Here is a 24,037-nt window from a genome sequence, read left to right on the forward strand (position 1 = left end):
CATAGGCTAATGACCGCCCTGTGGCGTCAGGCGCGCCGCTGATTGGCTGAGAATCTCAAACGTTTCTCTTTTCGGCAATTCACGGGCGAGCTGTGTGTTGTAGCGGGCCAATGGCGTGCGCGGGGTGTGGCCTGGAAAGGCTGTGGTGAGTGAGAAGCGGCCGCTGCTGGCATTGTGTCTCCACAAGAGTGTAACAATGGCGGCGGTGGGGCCCGGAAGTGTGAGGGGACGAGAGACCCGGGAGTGTGAGGAGAAAGGAAGGGGCGAGCACCCCGGGAGTGTGAGGAGGGGGGATGTGAGGAGAAAGGAACAGGACCCTGCGAGTGTGAGGAGGAGGAGCCTGGGAGTGTGAGGAGAAGGGACCAGGACCCCAGGGGAGTCGAGGAAGGAGGACCCCAGATAGTGAGACGATAGAGGGGACGAGGACCCGGCGGGTGTGACGTGTTATGGATACATACACTATTATTATCAACGTTTTTTTTTTTTTTTTTTTTTTTTTTTTTTTTTTTAATCCTCACATTCGCTCCTGTTATTTCTCTGCGTCTGCTGATCATTCGGTGTGTATGGATCAGCAGGGAGAGTTCTGTGTCATCATTTCACCTATAAATTACACTAGGGCTCGTGCACAGAACCCACCGGGCGTTGTGTGGTTGCCTTGGCAACCCAACCGCCCAGCATCAGCTGCGTCTTTCCACGCCATACTCTGCACAACACATGGGGGGAGATTTATCTAACATGCTGTAAGGTGAAACTGGCTCAGCTGTTGCAAAACTACAATTCCCATCACGCCTGGACAGCCGAAGGCTGTCCAGGCGTGATGGGAGTTGTAGTTTTGCAGCAGCTGGAGGACCGAAGTTCCCCATCCATGCTTTACACCATGTTAGATAAATCTCCCCCATGGGGTACACGCTAACCCTCCCACTAGCAGAAACACTTGTTAGAGGCCGTGAATGTCTGTGTCCTTATTAAAACTTTCCTTCAGGACCCCATAATATAAAAGTTGAACGTCCCCTGCACTGATGAGTTTCCATGGCAGCCAAAAACCTAATGCTTAGCAGTCCACAAAACGAAAGTAACTTTTTCACAATACGAAAAGTCACAACACTACTTATTTCACAAAAATGCAACAGCTCACCGCAATGGCAAGATACAGACCCACTGCCGGGGAGGACAGAGTCGGCCTCTATGCCGACGACCTCATTTTATTCCTGTCTGACCCACAAAGGTCCCTGCCTGTGGCCATTCGGCTGATTGATGCATTTGGGTCATATTCAGGCCTATCTATCAACTGGGGTAAATCCTCATTACAATTCCTCAGTTCATCTAGAAACGGTAGCGTGGGCTCCATGTTGGAAGGTTTTATCATAGTGGACCATTTCAAATATTTAAGTATCATGATTGCCAAGACCACCACTCAGTCACTAGCGCTAAATGCTCTTCCATTGTTGGGGCATTTCCGTGACAAATTTAGAGTTTTTGCCTCGTTACCACTGTCAGTGGTAGGCCGAATTAATTTAATTAAGATGGTGGTTTTACCAAAATGCCTTTATACTCTGCAACATATATTTGTCACAATTCCGCAATCCTTTTTCCGAGATCTGGATTCCGCTATGATCCCTTTCATATGGGGTTCGTCACGATCAAAACTCCAATTTGCTAAACTTCAACGCCCGAAGGATAACGCAGGTGTGTTTCTCCCGAACATATACCTTTATTATCTTGCTGGGCAACTGAAATACCTAAATCCATGGCTGCAGGTAGACCCTGACCAACACTTGTTGAACTTTATTTCCCCGATCTCACTGTGGTCCTACTTGGAGGCATCTTCCTGCCCCGAGTGCAGGCCCTACCAGCCCACAAAGTAGGCCATAAAGTCTGGACGGCGGCCGGGAACAGATTGCAGTTTCGGGGTACCCCCCTGGAGGCTCCGCTATGGAATAATCACTCTCACACCTATTATCTCTCCCTGAGCAAAACTATTGGGTTCAGGTAGGGGTCCTATATGTGAGTGACATGTATGTAGACCACGTCATACGTACTTTTGATTCTCTCAGGGACTCCTTTGGCATCCCGCATACCTCCTTCTACAAGTACCTCCAACTGCGCCACGCCCTGAACGCGCAGTTCCCAACCCCAGCGACTTCATTGACCTCGCACCCCTTAATAGGTGTAATTAGATCCCAAGGCCCGGGAGGCCTAGTCTCCACTCTCTACTCTAACCTGATCACTGCGGTGGTGGCGTCCAGCCCTCTTCCGGCACTAGACAAGTGGAAATCACTTATTCCTACTCTTGATTAGTGATGCACGATGCACCGAAATATCGATACTAATATCGATATTCGGGGCAAAAAAACGGTTCGGTACCTGGATTTCCTGGTATTGATACTTTATGTTAAGATGTGCAATAGCGCAGCTTAACATAGAGTATAGTGCAGAGAACACGGCCGGCGGCTATCTGAGCGCCGGCTGTTTTCTCTGTGTGCTCCCCACCCCCCGCGTGGCTCACCAACTCCTTCTCCATGCTGCCTGGTCCCGGTGTCATCTCTCTCCCCCGCGCGGCTCACCAACTTCTGCTCCATCTCCATGCTGCCCGCTCAAGCAGGTTAGTGAGCCAGCGTGCCACAGCACATGTGTCACGGCCGGGGGTTAACCCCACACTTCCCACTGGCTGACCCCTGGTCTGCAACCTGCGCGGGCCGTCCGGGTACGGCATGCCGCTGTCACTAATGGAGCGGTATTTATACTGGGCCGCAGCCTCCTCATTACGGGACAATCTCCAAAGCCATTGGCTGCGGCGTACAGAGCAGCTCAGATGCTGCTGAGTGCTGACACTTCACAGCGGCATCTAAACAGTTGCACCGGCTATTTAACTGTGTAGATGCCGCTGTGTCAGCAGCATCCGAGCCGCTCCGTGCGCCTCAGCCGATGGCTTTGGAGATTGTCCCGTAATGAGGAGGCTGCGGCCTGTGTGTGGGGGCTGGGAGTCAAAACGAGGAGGGAGGGAGGAGTGATGCCGGGACCGGGCAGCATGGAGCAGGAGGTGAAGGTTCTGCTCCACTACAACTATTACTATCCCCAATGTACTATACTAGTGCTGGGTCAGCACTAGTATAGTATGTTGGGGATAGTAGTTGTATAGCTATGTGTCAACCATACAACTACTATCCCCATGTGTCAACCATACAACTACTATCCCCAATATACTATACTAATGTTATGTGTCAGCCATACTACTACTACCCCCAATATACTATACTTGCTTTATGTGTCAGCCATACTACTACCCCCAACCTACTATACTGTGCATCTGCCATACTACTACTACCCCCATCATACTATACTGTGCATCTGCCATACTACTACTACCCCCATCATACTATACTGTGCATTTGCCATACTACTACCCCCAACCTACTATACTGTGCATCTGCCATACTACTACTACCCCAACCTACTATACTGTGCATTTGCCATACTACTACTACCCCCAACCTACTATACTGTGCATCTGCCATACTACTACTACTATCCCCAACCTACTATACTGTGCAACTGCCATACTACTACTACCCCCAACATACTATACTGTGCATCTGCCATACTACTACCCCCAACCTACTATACTGTGCATCTGCCATACTACTACCCCCAACCTACTATACTGTGCATCTCCCATACTACTACTACCCCCAACCTACTATACTGTGCATCTGCCATACTACAACTACCCCCAACCTACTATACTGTGAGTCAGCCATACAACTATTATCCCCAACATACTATACTGTGTGTCAGCCATACAACTACTACCCCCAACATACTATACTGTGTGTCAGCCATACAACTACTACCCCCAACATACTATACTGTGTGTCAGCCATACTACCTTCCCAATCTCGCACAGTATACAGTGTTTGCACCAAAAAAGTCATATATGCAAACACGGTACCAATCAAAGCTGCAAATCACTGCGCACTAAAAAAAGACTCTCAGACAGCCCTACCGGCAAAAAGATTTTAAAAGTTATGGGAATCAGAAAACAGCATTATATTGAATCAAGTATCGAAATGGTATTGAGTATCGAAATAAAAAAGTTGGTATTGGTATCGAACTCAAAATTCTGGTATCGTGACATCCCTACTCTTGATGAGGAGGACTGTGGGGCCCTATTAGAGTCTCACAGATTTGTATCCCCAGCAGCCAATAACAAACTTATCCAATTGTATTTTATCCACCAGGCGTATTTAACAGCCCAGCGCCTTTCGTATGGGCCGTATTCCAGCCCCCACGTGCCCCAAATGCCAGAATGGCCCTGCAGATTTCTGGCACATGGTGTGGATATGCCCGAATATTGCCTCTTTCTGGGGTGAAGTGACCCAGCTATTATCCTCGGTCCTCAATGCCAGTTTCACTGTCGCCTTCAGTATGCCTATTTGGCTTGTTGGAGGAGGAGGTCTGGACGCACCACCAGTGCATTTTTTTTTTTAAGGGAGACGTTTCTGGCTCGTAAATCCATTGCCATCAGATGGATGGACCCTCGCCCTCCTAGTCTCCACATGTGGAAAAAACAAGTTAACACAGTAATGATGTATGATAAAATCATTTATTTGCACCGTAAACAAAATTTGCTAAAGTATGGGGAGCGTGGAAAGATTCCCACCTGACAATATCTCCCTCTGATAGGACTTAGTTGTGTTGTCTGCCTAATTTGAACACCTCTGTTATGTAAGTTTGTTATGATTTGTTTTGGTTGAAATTTACCTTTATGCAGTGCCTTCTGTTATACTTGCTACCTGATAGATATGCTTGAAATGTACATGATATTCATTCACTGACGATACATGTGCTATTTCTCTTCTGTACTGCTCTTTTCTACATTTTTAATAAAACAGAGTTAAAAAAAAAAAGATACAGACATGAAAATAGTTAAAAGCAGCCCCCCCAACTGCTAAAAAAAATTCCCACAAAAGTAATGAGGCTCTTGGCTACCATTTGCAAACATTGTAAACCACCCTACCACGATAAGGTGGCCTCATATCGGTGTGGACCAACACTGTACTATGGCCTCTCCATGGCGTACAATACGCCTATGCTCTGGGCATGCAAGATCCATCTTATACCAACAAAAATAATTGCACCACCTGGGTGGGGTAGGTGGAATGCACAACCAAGTAGAGGCAGCCACTCCCCCCGTCTGGAACACAAGAAAAAAAAAGACAAGTTTGGTCAGCTCTCCTAGACTATCATTCACACTAGGCAGGAGCACGTTGCTATGGCTGAAATTGCAAACACAAAAATGCAACAGCTCACCGCAATGGCAAGATACAGACCCAGTACAGACATGAAAATAGTTAAAAGCAGTGCCCCCAAATTATTATACCTTATTTTACAAGGTATAATAAAGAAAAGATTGATCCCCCCCCCCCTTCCTCAGCAGTTGATGCCTCTTTATAGTAACTGATGGTGAACACCTCTAACACAAAACCGTGAAAGACTGGCAGAATTGGTGTCTCCCTGGTTGCAGTCTTTTTCTTCAGTACACTTCATGAGCTTTAGAATGGCAGGATGAAGGGATGAAAGTAAGCAACGTTTCCTGTTGGATAGTATAGAGCAAACTTCTTTCCTTTTCTTTTTTTTTTTTTTTAAGTCTTTATTTCTTAATTTTCCTTACAAACCATTGACATTCGTCCTTTAAATTAGGACAACAATATCACATACATGTACAAAACTTATTTTCCCCAATAATTCAAGAATAAATACAATATCTTATAAACCCCCTACCCACCCACACCCTACCCAGCCCTGGAGAAGAGAGAGAGGGGGGGGGGGGGGAAGGAAAAAAAAAATCAAAATAAATAAATAAAATTAAAATAAAAAAAAATAACCACTTTTCCCACAATTTCCTATACCTCTCCTCTCTACTCCTAACTCCCCTAGCTGACATCCAATCATATCTTTTAATCAAGTTCACTTGATTTTCCCATTCTTCTATAGTTGGTCCGGCCTTCCCTATCCAATTTCTTAATATTATCAGTCTTGCAAGGAACAACAATTTAGCCAACAACTTTCCCCCCATCCTCTCTTCAGGTTCCTTCCCCAATACTGCTACCTCCAATGACAATTGCCCTTTGAAAATACCTTTGTTTTCCAAAACTACCACTACTTCCATCCAATATTTCTTAACTCTAGGACACAACCAGTACATATGGGTCAGGTCTGCCTCTGTCTCTCCACATTTATCACAACTTGAATTCTCCCGAACCCCTACCTTATGCAAGAACAATGCTGCATAGTGCACTCTCTGCAAAATTTTAAATTGAATAAGTTTGTGCTCAAAATTCTGCGATACTCTCCCCACGTTCCTAACAATACCCTCCCATCTAGAATCAGAAAATAAACCACACACCCTCTCCCACTTGTCCCTCTGGGAAGGTACTACCATTTCATACCTTTCTCTCAATAATATTGTGTATATTCGTGAAGGGAGCCCCCTCCTTTTTATCAAAGACATGATTCTATCAATTTCCTAATTACCCATTATTAAAAAAACCTCTTTATTATGTGTTTTGTGAAATGCATGTTTTAACTGTGAATAACTAAATCTATTTTGCCAAAACTCATCACAGCCTACAAAAATATCCTCCCTTTTCCTGAGATGACCTTGTTCAAAAAAGCACTGCACTTTACTAAGGCCACGTTCCTTCCAGAATTTTTGGTTAGATAACTCCTCAAACTCTGGAAAATTACTGTTATTCCATAGCTCCGTGCAGTCTAAACTCCCTCTTATTTTACACACTTTCTTAACTTCCTGCCATAATTTATGTGTCAATATACCAAAAAAATCTATACCCTTTGAAATCACTCTAACACCCCCTGATTCTAACCTTACAAAAATACCCTTATCTCTTTGTTTCATACAATTAGCAGTAAGCCAACCTGAGTCCCTGTGTGCAATAATAAACGCTATTTGAAAAGCCAAAAAATATAAAAAGTCTGGCAGAGCAAAACCACCTCTTTCAATCCGTGGGCAAAACTGACCATAGCGGAGCCTCACCCTCTTTCTGCCCCATATAAGTCCATTGAGTAATACCTCAGTCCTTCTAAACCACTTAACTGGTATCCAAATTGGTGAGGCTGCCAAAAAAAAATTAATTTGGGGGAGAAGGACCATCTTGATAAGGGCTATCCTTGCCGACATTGATATAGGGAGACTTGACCAGACTGCAACCTTCTTTGCTGTTCTGTCTAACAGTGGCTTAACATTGTTTTATATACAGAGAGGGATCGGCCGCCGCATTTACTCCCAAATACTCAAAGCCCTCCTTCATACCACATATTTTCAAATTACATAACCCCTCCTTTATCTCTCTATCCAACGGCATAACAAACGATTTGCTCCAATTGATCGCCAACCCCATAAGACTACCCAAGATTCCAAAATCATTTATTATACCTGGAAGATTCAATTCAGGGTTGACTATGAAAAGGAGCAAATCGTCTGCATACATAAGAATCTTCTCATTATCACCTTTTAGACCAAAACCTTTAAATTTTCCACAAGACCGTATCCACTCTGCTAAAGGCTCAATGTAGAGAGCAAATAACATAGGGGATAGAGAACAACCCTGACGGGTGCCTCTGTGTATACTGAATTGAGGGGACATCGCACCATTAATAAGAATTCTACCCAGGGGTTGCCTGTACAACAATTGAACCCACTCTATGAATTTGACACCAAAACCAAAGTGTTCCAGAGTCTTCCATAAATATGGCCACTCTACCTGGTCAAATGCTTTACAGGCATCCAGTGCTACAACTGCTCTATCCCCTTCTGCAGCTATTTGCATGTTTATATACATCCTTTTTATATTATTAAATACCATACGGCCTGGCATAAAACCATTTTGATCTTCCGAGATCAGGTCCTCTATTACGGTTGACAACCTCCTAGCTATCAATTTAGAAAAAAGTTTAAAATCAATGTTAAAGGACACCACAGGCTCCCGACCCCCTGTTAGATCCCCCTATACTTACGTGATCCTGCCGGGTCCCGCTTCCTGAGCCGGCCGGGTCCCGGAGATATCAGCTCCCGAAGCCCGGCGCGCGCGCTGACAGCAGAGTCAGACGCCCATAGAGAATGAATGGGGAGTCCGATGCTCCGTCATTCTCTATGGGCATCGGACTCATCTCTCAGCGCGTGCGCCGGGCTCCGGGCGCTGAAATCTCCGGGACCCGGCCGGCTCAGGAAGCGGGACCCGGCGGGATCACGTAAGTATAGGGGGATCTAACAGGGGGTCGAGAGCCTGTCACCCCAGCACGGGGTGGGGTGGGGGGGGGTGACAGGTCCTCTTTAAGCAAAGAAATTGGACGGTAATTCCCCATCTTAAGATGGTCCTTCCCCTTCTTGCCAATAAGGACAATAACAGCCTCTTCCATGGACTTAGGGAGTATCCCATCACTAATAGACCGATTCAGTACCTCTAACAGAATTGGAAGCAACATCTTAGCATGTCTTCTATAAACCTCATACGGTAAACTATCTGCTCCCGGAGCTGTATTACCAGTAACAGAGGCTAACGTTGCCTCCAATTCTGCCAAGGAAAGAGGAGAATCCAATATCTCCTGTTGCAAAGCAGTCACCCTTGGCAAGTGAATCTGGTCAAACAATAGTAAGTCTAGGTTAGATAAATCTGGATCAGAAGAAGAAAACAACTTAGAATAAAAGTTAACAAAAGCTTTTTCTATCATTCCTTGCTCTGCTACTATCCTACCTTCCTTGTCTCTAACCGCAGTAATATTACTATTTTGCGTCTGGTTCCTGATAATATTAGACAGGAGGCGCCCTGGTCTACTTCCCTCTCTAAACCTCTTATGATCTGTAAATAACGTTCTGTTATAGGCTCTATCCCTAACAAACCTAGCATACTCCTCCTGGACTGCTTTTAACTCATTCAACGACGCTACGTCTGCTCTTATCTCATAATTCCTTCTTTTCTGCTCAATGTCCTGAGAGAGTTTGATTTCCTTAGCCTTACCCGCTACAAAGTGCACTAAGTCCAACAATATGTCCTTGGAGAAAGGAGGCGGAATTCAAACAAACGCAAGAATTATATTAACTCCCTCAAAACATCCAAACAAAAATACATACCTTCCCCTATTATCTACCTGGGTCGCATGGATTTTATGGTCCACTCTGCGATGGATGAGCACCGATACCCCTGCTGAATAAGAGGACCCGAATGAGTGGAAAGACGAAGCTGTCCAACCCTTAGAGATAACCGCCACAGAGTCCTTAGTTAAATGAGTTTCCAACAGTCCTATTATTGCCGGTAGATGTTTACCTATTTGGTCAATACAGCGAATCTCTTAAGTCGTTCGCCCAAGCCTCTCACATTCCAACTAACTATTTTAACCATAGCCTTAGCACATCAGATAATACACCAGAAATGAATTAAACAAAACAACAAAAAAAAAAAAAGAAAGAGAGAGAAAAAAAAGAGGAGGGGGAGAGGGAAGGGAGAAGAGAGAGAAAGAAAAATAAATAAATAAATAAATAAGTAACCCCCCCCCCCCAGGGCTGAACCAATCCTCCCTACCCTCCCATACCCCACCACATCCTTCCCCCACATAACCCACTGCATAAAGCAATGTGTCCTACACCCGAGTTTCCCCCACCCACCACGCCTGCTACAGTACTCAATTATATTTATTCCTACAAGAATCAATTTATATTATAGGAGATTAATACTCCCTCCTTAATTCATCCCCTGCGAATCCATCCATTTTCTTGCCTCTTCATTCGTCTGAAAAATCAGAACCCTCCCCTCCCACTCCACTCTTAGTCTGGCCTGGAACAGCAAAGAGTATTTAACATCCTTAGATCTCAAAGATTTTTTTACTTCAAGAAACTGTGTCCTAGCTCTCTGCGTCTCTACCGCAAAATCTGGAAAGATGACAACCTTAGAGTTATTGCAACACAGCTGTCCTATTTGCCTAGCCTGTTGGTCGGTGATGCCATCTTAGTACTGCAGTGGATTGTGTAAGTGAGTATTCAGTTCTTAGAGGGAATAAAGTACTTGAAAGGTATTAAAGTTTTTAACCACCTTTTTACAATGGTGTCCAGTGCTGGAGATCCCACTGTGGTATGATACTCTAACTACCGCAAGCAGATAAACCTCTGTTGCTGGAAGTTAAACCCTTTACCTGCCATTGTGATCAAGACCCCCTTTTACCCATTTGTAATAATGGGTTTCCATAGCAGCCAGGGGTCTTAGGAAGGCTCCCTGGTGAGCCATGACCCTGTGCCTATCTGGCTGTGCTGGACTTCTGCTGACTAAACAAAAGCCAACAACTGGTGGGTATAAAATAACAAAGAAAACACAGCAAAATTCACGCCGTAAGTTGCAGTGGTCATTGGAGAGAAAGGAGAGTGCGAGTAACATCCAGGGACTGTCCAGGCAGATACACTTTAAGGGTACAAACCCACACACTGTATACGCAGCTTATTTACTGCTGCGATACGCAGCAAATACGCAACAAATACGCAACAAATACGCAGCAGAATAGATCTAAATAACTGAACACAGCATCAAATCTGCACCACCAAATCTGTTTAAAATCTGCTGCGTTTTTGCTGCGTATCTGCTGTGTATACGGTGTGTGGGTTTGTACCCTTAGGCTGGGTTCACACTACGTATATTTCAGTCAGTATTGTGGTCCTCATATTGCAACCAAAACCAGGAGTGGATTAAAAACACAGAAAGGATCTGTTCACACAATGTTGAAATTGAGTGGATGGCCGCCATATAACAGTAAATAACGGCCATTATTTCAATATAACAGCCGTTGTTTTAAAATAACAGCAAATATTTGCCATTAAATGGCGGCCATCCACTCAATTTCAACATTGTGTGAACAGATCCTTTCTGTGTTTTTAATCCACTCCTGGTTTTGGTTGCAATATGAGGACCACAATACTGACTGAAATATACGTAGTGTGAACTAGTGATGTCACGATACCAGAATTTTCAGTTCGATACCGATACTAACATTTTTATTTCGATACTCAATACCAGTTCGATACTTACTAAAATATTTAAAAAAAACACAGCAATAGAAATATAATACTCCCTAGACAGCGAATATAATAAACCTGAAATGTTTTCTATACTCTTCAGGCCTGCACTATTACAGAGATACCAATTTATGGAGCGTTTTTTAATTTTATTACGTTAAAAGTAAAGGTTTGCGTTTTTTACATAACTGTGTACAGAGTACAGCGATCACTCAGACAACTCCGCTATACACTGCTCACTCGGCTCCGCTATACACTACTTAGCCGGCTCCGCTATACACTGCTTAGCCGGCTCCGCTATACACTGCTCACTCGGCTCCGCTATACACTGCTCATTCGGCTCCGGTATACACTGCTCACTTTGCTCCGCTATACACTGCTCACTCGGCTCCGCTATACACTGCTCACTCGGCTTTGCTATACACTACTTAGCCGGCTCTGCTATACACTGCTCACTCGGCTCTGCTATACACTACTTAGCCGGCTCTGCTATACACTGCTCACTCGGCTCTGCTATACACTGCTCACTCGGCTCTGATATACACTGCTCACTCGGCTCTGCTATACACTGCTCACTCGGCTCTGCTATACACTGCTCACTCGGCTCTGATATACACATGCTTATGCTGATGTCGGCACCTTACATCTACACAGTTACATAGCCGGCACTAGCGATCGCAAAGTGCCGGCTATTTAAAATTGGCGCCGCCGGGAGCAGAAGGAGAGAGAACAGAGGAGGAGACTGCAGGGGCAGTGAGAGGCACATAGAGAACTCTGCGTTATACTTTATGTTATGTTGCCTAATAGTGCAGCTTTAACATAAAGTATCGATACCAGGAAATCCTGGTACCGAACCGTTTTTTAGCCCGAAATATCGATAGTAGTATCGATATTTCGGTGCATCGTTCATCCCTAGTGTGAACCCAGCCTAAAGCGCTCCAGTGCTACAAAAACACGGCCACTTTCCCCCCTATTGTTGTCTCCAGTTCAGGTGTGGTTTGCAATTGAGCCTCCATTTACTTCAATGGAACTGAGTTTCAAAACCCCACCCAAACTGGAGACAACAGTAGGGGAAAGTGGCCATGTTTTTGTAGCTCTGGTTATCCAGTGAAAATGTTTTTCTTTCAAATCAACTGGTGTCAGAAAGTTACATAGATTTGTTATTTCTATACACAAATCTCAAGTCTTCCCATACTTATAAGCTGCTGTATGTTCTGCAGGAAATGTTTTCTTTTCAGTCTGACACAGTGATCTCTGCTGCCACCTCTGTCTGTGACAGGAATGGCGGAATTGTCCGCCGCAAAATGCCGTTAGATTTCCATTATGAGCGGGAGGCTATGGGAGGCGCGCTCCTGCCCTGTCTGCGCTGAAGAATGAACATGTTCATTCTTCAGCGCGGACAGAACAGGAGCGCGCACCTCCCATAGACTCCCATTATGAGCGGGAGGCTAACGGAATTCCGCTAGTTTTGCTCAGTGGGAATGGGGCCTAAGGACAGAGAGCTTTATTCCAGTTCTACAGTTAAAATACACAATGGTACAGTCTTGCAACATGTTTCAACCTATTCGCTCTTTGTCACAGCATTATCAGATATTAAACATAGAATCTTAAACACTAGTGTAGAAAAGAAAGCTTACACCTATGTTTCCCCTCTTCCGGTAAGCTGGGACTTGGTTATGCACATGCTCAGTCAGCCTTGAATGTTAAAGGGAACCTGTCACCCCCCGTGCCGGGGTGACAGGCTCCCGACCCCCCGTTAAGAGCCCCCTATACTCACCTAATCCCGCCGGGTCCTGTTTCTGGAGGTGGTCGGGTGATGAAGATCTCAGCCGCTGCAGCCCGGCGCGCGCGCTGAGAGATGAGTCCAACAGCCATAGAGAATGACAGGAGAGTCCAGCGCTCCGTCATTCTCTATGAGCGTTGGACTCAGCGCGCGCGCCGGGCTGCAGCGGCTGAGATCTCCGTCACCCGACCACCTCCAGAAACAGGACCCGACGGGATTAGGTTAGTATAGGGGTCTCTAACGGGGGGTCGGGAGCCTGTCACCCCGGCACGGGGGGTGACAGGTTCCCTTTAAAGGAAACTTATTTAGAAATTGGAATAAGGGATGGAAGCAGTGACCCCTAGTGGTCTGAAAACAGAATGCATCTGCTATTACAGTACATACAAACCAGCAGGTGGAGAAATGTTAACCATAAACCGTAAATATTCAAGTACAATGATAGGAGATACAACACAGCCTAAGTATAAAATATTTTCTTCCAGAAATCATTTCATATACAATAAATGTGATTAGAGATGAGCGAATTCCTCATCTGAACAAAAAGCTTTGTTGGATCTGCGCTGCGCTCATCAAGCCGCCAGCCTTTAAAGGGGTTATCCAGCGCTACAAAAACATGGTCACTTTCCCCCTCTCTTGTCTCCAGATTGGGTGGGGTTTCAAACTCAGTTTCATTTGAAGTAAATGGAGCTTAATTGCAAACCAGACCTGAACTGCAGACAAGAGAGGGGGAAAAGTGGCCATGCTTTTGTAGCGCTGGATAACCCCTTTAAGCGCTGTTCTCTGCCACTTCTCCTAGGATGCCAGGAAAAGCTGGATCCTATCCTGGGAAACTTCTCCCAGTAACTTTACCCTGACGCCCAATGACAGCACCCTTGGAGAGAATCTCCCACCGCAGGACAGGAAACCTGTGAAGATAAAATCTTGACACGCCTCTCCACACCTCAGTTCAGGTTTCCTGTCCTGTGGATAGGAAGCCTGTGATACATGTCCTATTCCGGGATGAAGATCTTTGATACCTCTACCACGCCGGCTGCAGGTCCCCCGGCGGCTGTTGCCTTGTGGGGCTCCCTGGTGGACTAAGTCTGTCTCCAGACAGCATCCGAAGTCTGGTGGGGGTCGGGAATGCTGCTGCTTCTCCCCGCTGCGCTCACCGCCGCTCCCGGCTTGTCAGAGGGCTCGTGCTGGGGGAGGCGTGGAGTGGGGGTGGTGGAGCTAAAAGGGACATGACTCTGTCTCTCCGGCCGAATGCGCTCTGCGCAGGCGCGCGCTTTGCTGTGCGTAGCGCGCTGACGTCGGCGTGTGGACGCCGTGACGTCACTTCCGGGGATTCGCCTGGCAAACACAAAAGGCCGGGGTGAAGCGGCAGACAGCGTCCCACATGCCTTCAGCGTCCGAGGCAACGAGACTCCCCACCAGCCAGCCTGTTAGCTAACTTGGTAAAGCTAACACTCCTCTTCCTCCAGCATGTCTGAGCACTCGGAGAGAGGAGACAAAGGACGCCATGAGCACAAGTTTCCCGCAGAAGTCCGTTAGGAAACTTACCTAATTGTTCATTGGGACACAAAACTGTTTCTGGATGTTACACAGGGGATTCATATGTCTAATGTAAAATGGCTATGTGCAAGGGCATAAAAGTTTATACACCAACATTACCTATACAGTGATTGCAGTAAGAGATCGATTGTAGTTGGATAATAGGGAACTTGTGATCATTATGTAGTTGTTGGATGTTATTTTGAGTATAAATTACTTCTGGTTTGGCAACAATTTTTACATACAGCTACAGGGGACTTTGATAGGGTTCCCTGTGGCTCCAAGTGTTGCAAATATCTTTATGGCACAATTTGAACAGGCCTTTGTTTAGACACATGAATGCAGGAGGCACGGGAAAACCTGGAGCAGATATGTGGCTGACGATGTCTGGTGATGAGAGCCGAACAGGTTTGTCAAATGTGTCTCACCCCTAATTGAATTCTTAGGCTATGTTCACACAACGTATATTTTCATAAAAGTACGGCTGTTGTTGCCGATTGCAACAATGGCCTTGATTAATACGAAAATATACGTTACCTGGCCTATATGGAATCCCGGCCAGAGCATATACTCATGGTATATGCTCCGTCCGGGATCCCTCGCGGCGCTGTAGAAAACTGACGTCAGTTTTCTGCGGCCACTATTCAATGAATAGCGGCCGCAAAAATCCCTGTCAGTGCACATTATGGAGCGAGTGGCTCTGGCCGCTCGCTACATAGTGTGCAGTGGGGAGTTCTGATGCGGGTACGCAAGGATGTGCCCGCATCAAAACTCTGCGGCACTAAAGATCATCTGGCCGCCGATACTGCAGTACCGGCCAGGATGATCTTTTCAGGGAATGGCTGGTCTCTTACAGTGTGTGAACATAGCCTGAAAATGTAATTTGCAGTGTATTCACTATTTAGACGTAGCGGTGAGAAAAGATAGGGAGGATCAGGTTGTTACTTTGTTCCAAACACACAGATCGGATTAATGCGCCTTTCAGAAATAGTGGGCATGCTCCTCAAACATTTAAGGGATACCGAAAGGTCAATGTATTAGGGCTAGAAGAATATGTAGCACAGATGAAGAAATATAATAAGAACATAGTGAAGCTGATCTCCAAATATGTTTTAAGAGGATATGACAGGAAAGAATTAGAAAGAGTTAGAGATGAAGTAGGAAAGAGAAAAAGCAATTGAGTCAGAGCCAAAAAAAGAAAGAGATGTGCGTCACCTCCACTTATGATTAGAGATGATCAAACAGCGCTGATGTTCAGGCTATTACCTAGGCTGTATCCCTGTTTTCCAGGCGGCACTTGGGCTGTCTCCACCTTCCACACGGAATAGGAAGACTGCGGGAGTCAAATGCTGATGGTTTGAGTTCGAACAAACCTGAACATAAGCGCTGTTCGGTCATCTCTATCTACTTATGATGAGCATAAAATTATACCAATTATCTGAAAACCTAAATCTGGACGGCTGGCATCATGCAGCGATTCAGAAAGGTCTACCACGGGGAGGAGATTGTGATGTAATACAGAATAAATCTGGTGGAACCAGCTAGAGATTTTGTGGAATCTTGACATAGAGTGAGCGAACTAAGGTGGATGATTCTTGAGGAATTGGAAGGTAGCAATGAGGACAATGTTTATTGAGTAGGGAGGTATATTGGATACAACTGCTTCACACAAAACCCCAGTGTATTTACAGTGTATTCCTGTAGAGGGCGATCATATATAGGATGTGACGGAATAGGAATGCATATAAAGAATGACAATGAATAAAAAGCTGCAATTGTGGATTATTTATACATGGTTTATATTTAGGTAAAATGTGAAGATTGTATTTCTTAATCTATCCTTTGTTTATATCCTTTGTTTGCTTTTGTCGGGCCGATTATCAATACCCCAGTCTGTGTGGTATGGGGAGGTATTATATCATCAGTCTGTGGGATCTGGGCTGGTATTATATCCTCAGTCTGTGGGGTCTGGGCCGGTATTATATCCTCAGTCTGTGGGGTCTGGGCCGGTATTATATCCTCAGTCTGTGGGGTCTGGGACGGTATTATATCCTCAGTCTGCGGGACGGGGGGGGGGGGGACTCATAGTCCGCGGGGATTCATCAGAGAAAATGACTTTACCCCAGTCCTCAGCAGTCCACTCCCTGTACCTTTTGCAGAATATCAGTCTGTCCCTGATGTGTTTTCTGGAGAGAAGTGGCTTCTTTGCTGCCCTCCTTGAGACCAGGCCTTGCTCCAAGAGTCTCCGCCTCACAGTGCGTGCAGATGCACTCACACCTGCCTGCTGCCATTCCTGAGCATGCTCTGCACTGCTGGTAGCCCGATCCCGCAGCTGAAACACTTTTAAGAGACGGTTCTGGCGCTTGCCGGTCTTTCTTGGGCACCCTGGAGCCTTTTTGCCAACAATGGAACCTCTCTCCTTGAAGTTCTTGATGATGCGATAGATTGTTGACTGAGGTGCAATCTTTCTAGCTGCGACACTCTTTCCTGTTAGGCCATTTTTGTGCAGTGCAATGATGTCTGCACGTGTTTCTTTAGAGATAACCATGGTTACTGCCCCTCCAGCAGTAGCGTAATTTGGTGGGGACGAAGGGGGCAGCTGCGCCCGGGCCCACACAGGCAGGGGGCCCACTGAAGATTTTACCAGTTAATGCTGCCCGCAAAAAAGCTATTGCTTTTGCAGACAGGCTTAACAAATGCCTATTGACTGTAGATGGCCCCTGGCCAGCAACCAGTGCTCCTGGGGGGCCCACACGGCTACCGAATGTTGTGTCTGACCATTTAGCTGAGAGGTCTAAATACTAGATAGATGCACAGAGGGGAGTCTAACTTTTATATGAGAACACAGAGGGCCCTAACTACTACATGGAAACAGAGGGAAATAACTATTGGGGTACAGAAGGCCTAACTACTATATGGATGCACAGAGAAGCTGAACTTCAGTATGAAGGTACAGAGGGGCCTGACTACTATATTAGGGTGCACAAGGAGGGTCTATCTTCTATATGGAGGAACAAGGGGGATAATCTATTATGTTAGGGTATAGATGGTGGTCTTTTTACTATATGAGAGCACAGAGGGACCCTGCGAACTATATGAGGGCTAAAATTGGGACTATTGATTGTTATTGCTGGTTGGTACTGCGGGTATACCCTTCGGATGTTGCTAATTTGGTCATTGACCATCAGCTATGGTGCAGTCCTCATGCTGCCCAGTATAAATGATAGATAGATATGAGATAAAGAGATAGAAGAATGGATGGCTAGATAGAAAACAAAAACAGCGCCACAGCTTCCTCTAGGTTGTTTGTGGTATTACAACTTGGTTCCATTCTCTTTTAGTGGAACTGAGCTGCACTACCACATCCAAGCTTTGGAGGAGAGTGGCACTGTTTCTGGAAAAAGACAGCTATGTATTTGTAAAGCTGGATTGCCCCTTTAATTTTTACATGGTTATATATGTGAAATGTAGAAAGTCTCTATGAATAATGTAGTAGAAAATAGCCTTTATTATTCGGAAAGCATTGTCATCTACTGAGGTTTCCTATGGGTAACATAATTGGTTGGAGGCCCACTGAGACTCACTCGCCCCCCCGTAGGCTGAACCCCTAGCTACGCCCCTGCCCTACAGTCAGACACTGGGTGAGAGAGTGCTTATAGCTGCATTCAGTATATACCCCAGGAGTGTCCTCGGCATATGCAATAAACAGAATCAACAAATATGATGGGAACACACATGCTGTAATATGTTATAATGCAGGGTGTGGGCAGGTGGTGCTGCCAGAGGAGGAGTGCTGCTGCCCTCTGCTGGCCATCTACACTTACAGGCTCCTTTATAGATGGTAATTGTGCAGACTCTTAGCATTGCATTCCAAAATCTACAATGACCAGCTATACTGCAGTCTGTAAAGCCTGAATATAAGCTGACGCTGCTTTTTGTGGGGGTCAGAGGCTCAGCTCACCATCAGCTACACCTCGTCTTCCTCCCCATCCTCCTCTTCCATCCTTTCTGAATTGTTTCTTCCTCTCTTGTAATCCCTTCCTTGTCTTGCGCTCTTCTCTGGTTCCCCCCGCTGTGCAGACATTTCTGGTCCCGCCGTCTCTTTATACTTTGCTTTCTTCTGTTGAGCTGCAATCTTTCTCCTGTAGTTATTATCGGAGCTCTCAGTCATTTCTCCTACGATTACTGGAGGCTTCCAGACACCGGGTTATTACTCCTGAATGGTAATGGGATCATCGTTGGTCTTTATTCTTTGCTTTAACTTAGCAGACTAGAATCTAGTAGCCAGTAGTAGCATAACCTCAATGTGTGAACAGGACCTTACAGTTACCACATATAGGGTGCAGTAGTCCCCAGAGAAAGGAGAAACTAAAGAGATCATCTGATGACTAAAAATATATCCTTATCAATGCTATGAATATGTGTGCGGTAATCTACATTGTAGACTCTGGGAGACACTAAAACAGGGGACGGACAGCCTGACTCCCAGGGTGTATGGGGTCTGGGCCCTGGAGCTACAAGTGTCTTATCCAGTGGCCCATTATTCATTTCATAGAAAATTCCTTTAAAAAGAACCTGCAGCATTGTGAATAAAAAAAGTCACAGGGTCATGCAGAGAGTCCATGTGACTGAACCGATATTTAGATTATTAAAGGGGTACTCCGGTGGGGGGGGGATTTCAAATCAACTGGTTTCAGAAAGTTATATAGATTTGTAAATTACTTATATTTAAAAAATTCCAGTCTTCCAGTTACTGTATGTCCTGCGGGAAGTGGTGTACTCTCTCCAGTCTGACACAATGCTCTCTACTACCACCTCTGTTCATGACAGGAACTGTCCAGAGCAGTAGCAATTCCCCATAGAAAACCTCTCCTGTTCTGGACAGTTCCTGTCTCCAACAGAGGTGGCAGCAGAGAGCACTGTGTCAGACTGAAAATAATACACAATTTCCTGCAGGGCGTGCAGCAGCTGATAAGTACTGTAAGACTTGCCATTTTTTTTTAAATAGAAGTAAATTATAAATCTGTATAACTTTCTGACACCAGTTGATTTAAAATAATTAATTTTTCTGGAGTACCCCTTTAATGGGCTCCTATTGTACATTAAACAGCAAGCTATGCAGTCAGTCAGTGCACGTTCATACGTGTGTTTTCTCAGTTTATATTCTGCATGCTGAAGATTTTGCCTCCGTGTTGGATGTGGATTAGCCCCTGTATGGGGTTTCTTCATGACTGAGCAGCCTGGCACAGCTTTACCATGAGGATAGTGACATCACCTTACTGTTGTGCTTCATGCAGTGTTTCACTATAGGACGCCTTTTTTTGGGCAGAATTAATGCAGATTTTGGCATGGAAAACGTGCAGACTCCAGGCCAAAACCAGTGTGAAATTCTGTTGTGCGAATGAAGCCTAATGGCTGCGCTGTTTAGTGGGTAAAAGTGCTGCTAATCTGCAAACTCAGGCGGCCATTAACAATCCTAGTTACTAGCCGCACAACCATTATATGACGGGGAGAGTGATAAAAGGGGGTTTAAAGGTGTCCTTAAGGGTACATTCACACATGCCGATTCTATACTGTGTTCAGTCATCTACTTACAATGATCTCTGCAGCAGATCCTGTACAGGTTATACTGAAGTATAATAGGATGTCTCCAATAGGAACCATTTGCAGTGCAAAGGATAGAGGATTTCATTGCGGTCATCATGTCGTGTCGGTATGTATTCATGTGAGTATACCTGCATGCATAGATAAAACACATGTTTATTGCATTCAGATATTCTTTCGACCCTTTCATGTCTTACACATTTTATGTTACGGCCCGGTGCTTAAATAAAAAGGCTATTTTTCCCCATCCTTATGTGCTGAATAAGTATAGAATGTTAGACAATGCAAAATTCCAGTTTTTCTTTTTTTTTTTAAAGTTAATTTTAAAGTATTCAGAGCTGTTACCCCACACTTCCAGCCTCCAGTGGAGCAGCGACTCACCAGTGGCGTGGCACACGTGGACACACCGATAGGAAGGCACCGGGTGAGTAATTAATTACAATCAGATGTGTATTGGCTTTAAAATAGGGAGCTCCACTCCTTCACTCCATCTCTTTGGGAACAAGCAGGCAGCGAAACGCGTTGGAGTGAGGAGAAAGGGTGCCGGGACTAATGGCCACTGGGTCAGAGACGATGTAAGGGTTTTGGGGAGTGCAATATTGGTAATGGGCTTACATGATTAGGTAACAAGAGACTGTTAGGTATGGTACAATACATCTTAAGATCACTGTCATAGGGAAGTGCAGTATTTGCAAAATGTACTTTGCTTGTATATTTGTATCATTGTTGTACTGGTGCTGCATCATTGCTGTGTGGTAACTTTTCTCACTTGAGGATCCGGTGACCTTATTTGTGTCACAGGTGAATAATTGTGGTATTATTGTGCATACAATATGGAACCTATGAATTTGTGTTTTGATCAGATTATTATATATTCTGCATATCCTGACTTAAAAAAGACAGGGAATCTTAGTGTTTCCTTTATGACCTGCACCTTGTGTATAGTCTGTTCCTGGCTTTGGCTTCAAACATCTGTCAGATAAATCTCTCTGTGTAAACGCACCATTAGTTTTAAATTGTCTGATGGGATGTAATTGTGTATATGTTTTTTATGGGAAATTGGTGTCTAAAATAAACTTTGTAATTTTTTTTCAATTATTTTGGAGTCTTTATCAATTCATTTGAGGTCTTTGTAGGAGATATAGTGCTGGAGTGACCTTAGTGATCAATATCATTGATGCATAGGTGATGTTCATATGTAGGATATATCATAGACGTTTGCCTTTTACATGTTGAAAGACAAACGACAGCAACAATCAGCCGACATTGTTCATGTCAGCTGATCGTTGCCTTCTATTACACAAGACGATTATCGGCCGAATACGGCCTATAATCGGTTCGTGTAATAGGGCTGGTACGGTAGCTCTTAGGGTATGGGCTAATGGAGGCCCAATCAATATTGTAAATGAGCTCAGATAAGCTAGATTTGCACATATTTACTGACTATTACACAGTCTGATAATTGTTTAGCACGGGCTGCACGGACATCACTAACAATGTCCATGTAGCCCTTGCCCAAACAGTTAAAGGGGTTATCCAGAGCTACAAAAACATGGCCACTTTTCCCCCTCTCTTGTCTCCAGTTCAGGTGTGGTTTGCAATTAAGCTCCATTTACTTCAATGGAACTGAGTTTGAAACCCCACCCAATCTGGAGACAAGAGAGGGGAAAAAGTGGCCATGTTTTTGTAATGGTGGATAACCCCTTTAATACATTGCCTGTCCATGTTCCTGGTGTTCTCCTGCGCTCTACATGATTCCTGGTCTCGTGGCTGCAGCTTCGGTGCGGCCTGTCTGAGCTGACAGGCCACTCATCCAATCACTGGCCGGGACCGGCACTGGGACACATGTAGAACACTGGGAACGTGGACAGGTGATGTATTAACTGTTCAGTTGTCAGCCATTAGCTGCACATCGCTATTACACGGCGGCCAATGATTTTAGGTTGCCTGAGTCCTAGCTGTTTCATCTTCTTCCATGTAAGAATTATGAAGGCCACTGTGCTCTTGGGAACTGCAGGAATGTGTTTGTCTATCTTCTCCAGATTTGTGCCTCCACACAATCCTGTCTCTGAGCTCTACAGGCAGTTCTTTCCTCCTCATGACTTGGTGTGTGCTCAGATATGCATTGTCAGCTGAGATACCTTACATAGACTGTTGTCATGTCATCTCCAAGGGGATTAAGAGACATGGAAGACCCCAGAGCTGTCATAACAAAGCCTCCAAATACTGTGGAATTTTAGTTTTTTTTCTTTTTAACACATTTGCTAAAATTTCTACAGTTGTTTTTATCTTAGCACAAAGCCTCAACATAAAATGTGAATAAAGTGAAGGGTCTGAAGACTTTCTGAATGCATTGTGGGGGAGATTTATGGCGCTGTCCTATAGTAAGAGTTTCCTTATTACCCACAGCAACCAATCACAGTGTAGCTTTCATTTTTACCAGAGCAATTTGAGAAATTAAAGCTCGGTTCTGATAGGATAGCATGATGAATTCCCCATATACATGGGGATGTAACAGTAGGTATATCTATAGATCCCTCTCGAGCCATGGCTAGAGATGATCGAAAATCCTAGGTTCAATCAAACTCGATCATACCTGAACCTTTCGCATTAGATTGCTGATGCCTTCCCGGTCCGTGCGTATGGAGGAGCGTGCCCGGGGACCGCCTGGAATTCCCCCTATTACCTAGGCTGAATTCCAGGAGGTCCCTGGGCACGCTCCTCCATACGCACGGACCGATTTTGAGTTCGATTGAACCTAGGTTTTTCCGAGGTTCGATCATCTCTAGCCATGGCAACCAGAATAGAAGCCTCCATTCTATGCACTGCGGGCTCTAGTTGGGAGTACTAGAAGCCAGGTCTAACTTTGTAATAAATAGATGAACAACTCCTGCAAAAAAAACAGAAGGGGTGATATGTTCTGTTTTTCCTGGAAAAGAGGAAAAAAAAACACATTCTAGATTTACTGTACAGACAATACTTGTACATTGTGTTTCTGTCTCGCTATATCTTATTCTTTGTGATTTACAGTATAGTTATATTTACAGATTTATTAAACAACACAGCCCTCGCGATGTCCTAAACTTTGCTTGTTGGCGGCTGCTTATTATGTGACAGAAGTGCTGCTACCCTGGAAGTAACACCTGTCCTATTTTTCCGAATCAATAGGCTGCAGTTACATTCTGCTTTCTGATCATTTCCACAGAAGTCGAAATCACTGTCAGTCCTAGAGTTAGAAATTGGAGCGTACAGAAAGCTATTGTGCACATCACTCAAGAGGGCAATCATACTGTCTGCGGCCAGGTCACGGCAACCAGCGCTACACCAGAGCGAGAGAGAGAACAGTGACTGGACGCAGAAGGTAGGAGGATGGTGACTCCTGGAAATACTGACACTTCAGCTGAGTAACAGCTTTGATGCAATAAAAGATAGGAAAGATGCTGTGTTACCATCTGTTTGGTATCCAAAATCCATAAATAAGAATTGTCAATGGACTGCGATGTTTACAGGGTCAAAGCCCCCTTCACTTAGGGGAAGCCCCATGCTGGGTTTGCCCACATCCTTATAAAGCAGCTGATGTGAAGCTGTGTCACAAAAAACAGAGCACTGGCTCATTCATATTGGATAAATAACACAACAGTGACATTAAAGGGGTTATCCAGCATTATGAAAACATGGCCACTTTCTTCCAGAGACAGCACCACTCTTGTCTTCAGTTTGGGTGCAGGTTTTGCAGCTCTGATCTATTGAAGCTTAATTGCAAACCACAATGTTGTATAAACACTAGAGATGATCGAACATCGGGAAATGTCAGGCTCAATCGAACTCGAACCTTCAGCATTTGATTCCTGATGCCTTTCCATTCCGTGAGGAAGGTGGAGACAGCCCGAGTCCCGCCTGGAATACAGGGATGCAGCCTATTACCTAGGCTGTATCCCTGTATTCTAGGCGGTACTTGGCTGTCTCCACCTTCCCCACAGAACGGGAAGGCAGCGGGAATCAAATGCTGAAGGTTCGAGTTCGATCGAACCTGACATTTCCCG

General features: G+C 45.0%; 1 long non-coding RNA gene across 3 annotated transcripts; it reads left to right on the forward strand.

The window, feature by feature from the left end:
• The first annotated feature begins 5 nt into the window (after positions 1–5).
• Positions 6–23,748, forward strand: LOC138799731 (uncharacterized). 3 transcript variants are annotated; one of them, XR_011364304.1, is made up of 3 exons: positions 6–145; positions 20,312–20,418; positions 23,163–23,748. It is a non-coding gene; the product is annotated as an uncharacterized lncRNA (long non-coding RNA). The 3 variants fall into 3 exon arrangements; XR_011364302.1 differs by lacking the exon at positions 6–145 and adding an exon at positions 20,005–20,115; XR_011364303.1 differs by lacking the exon at positions 6–145 and adding an exon at positions 20,005–20,103.
• The last annotated feature ends 289 nt before the right edge of the window (positions 23,749–24,037 follow it).

Source organism: Dendropsophus ebraccatus, chromosome 8 (assembly GCF_027789765.1).
Source record: "Dendropsophus ebraccatus isolate aDenEbr1 chromosome 8, aDenEbr1.pat, whole genome shotgun sequence".
In the NCBI taxonomy this organism is placed as follows: Eukaryota; Metazoa; Chordata; class Amphibia; order Anura; family Hylidae; genus Dendropsophus; species Dendropsophus ebraccatus.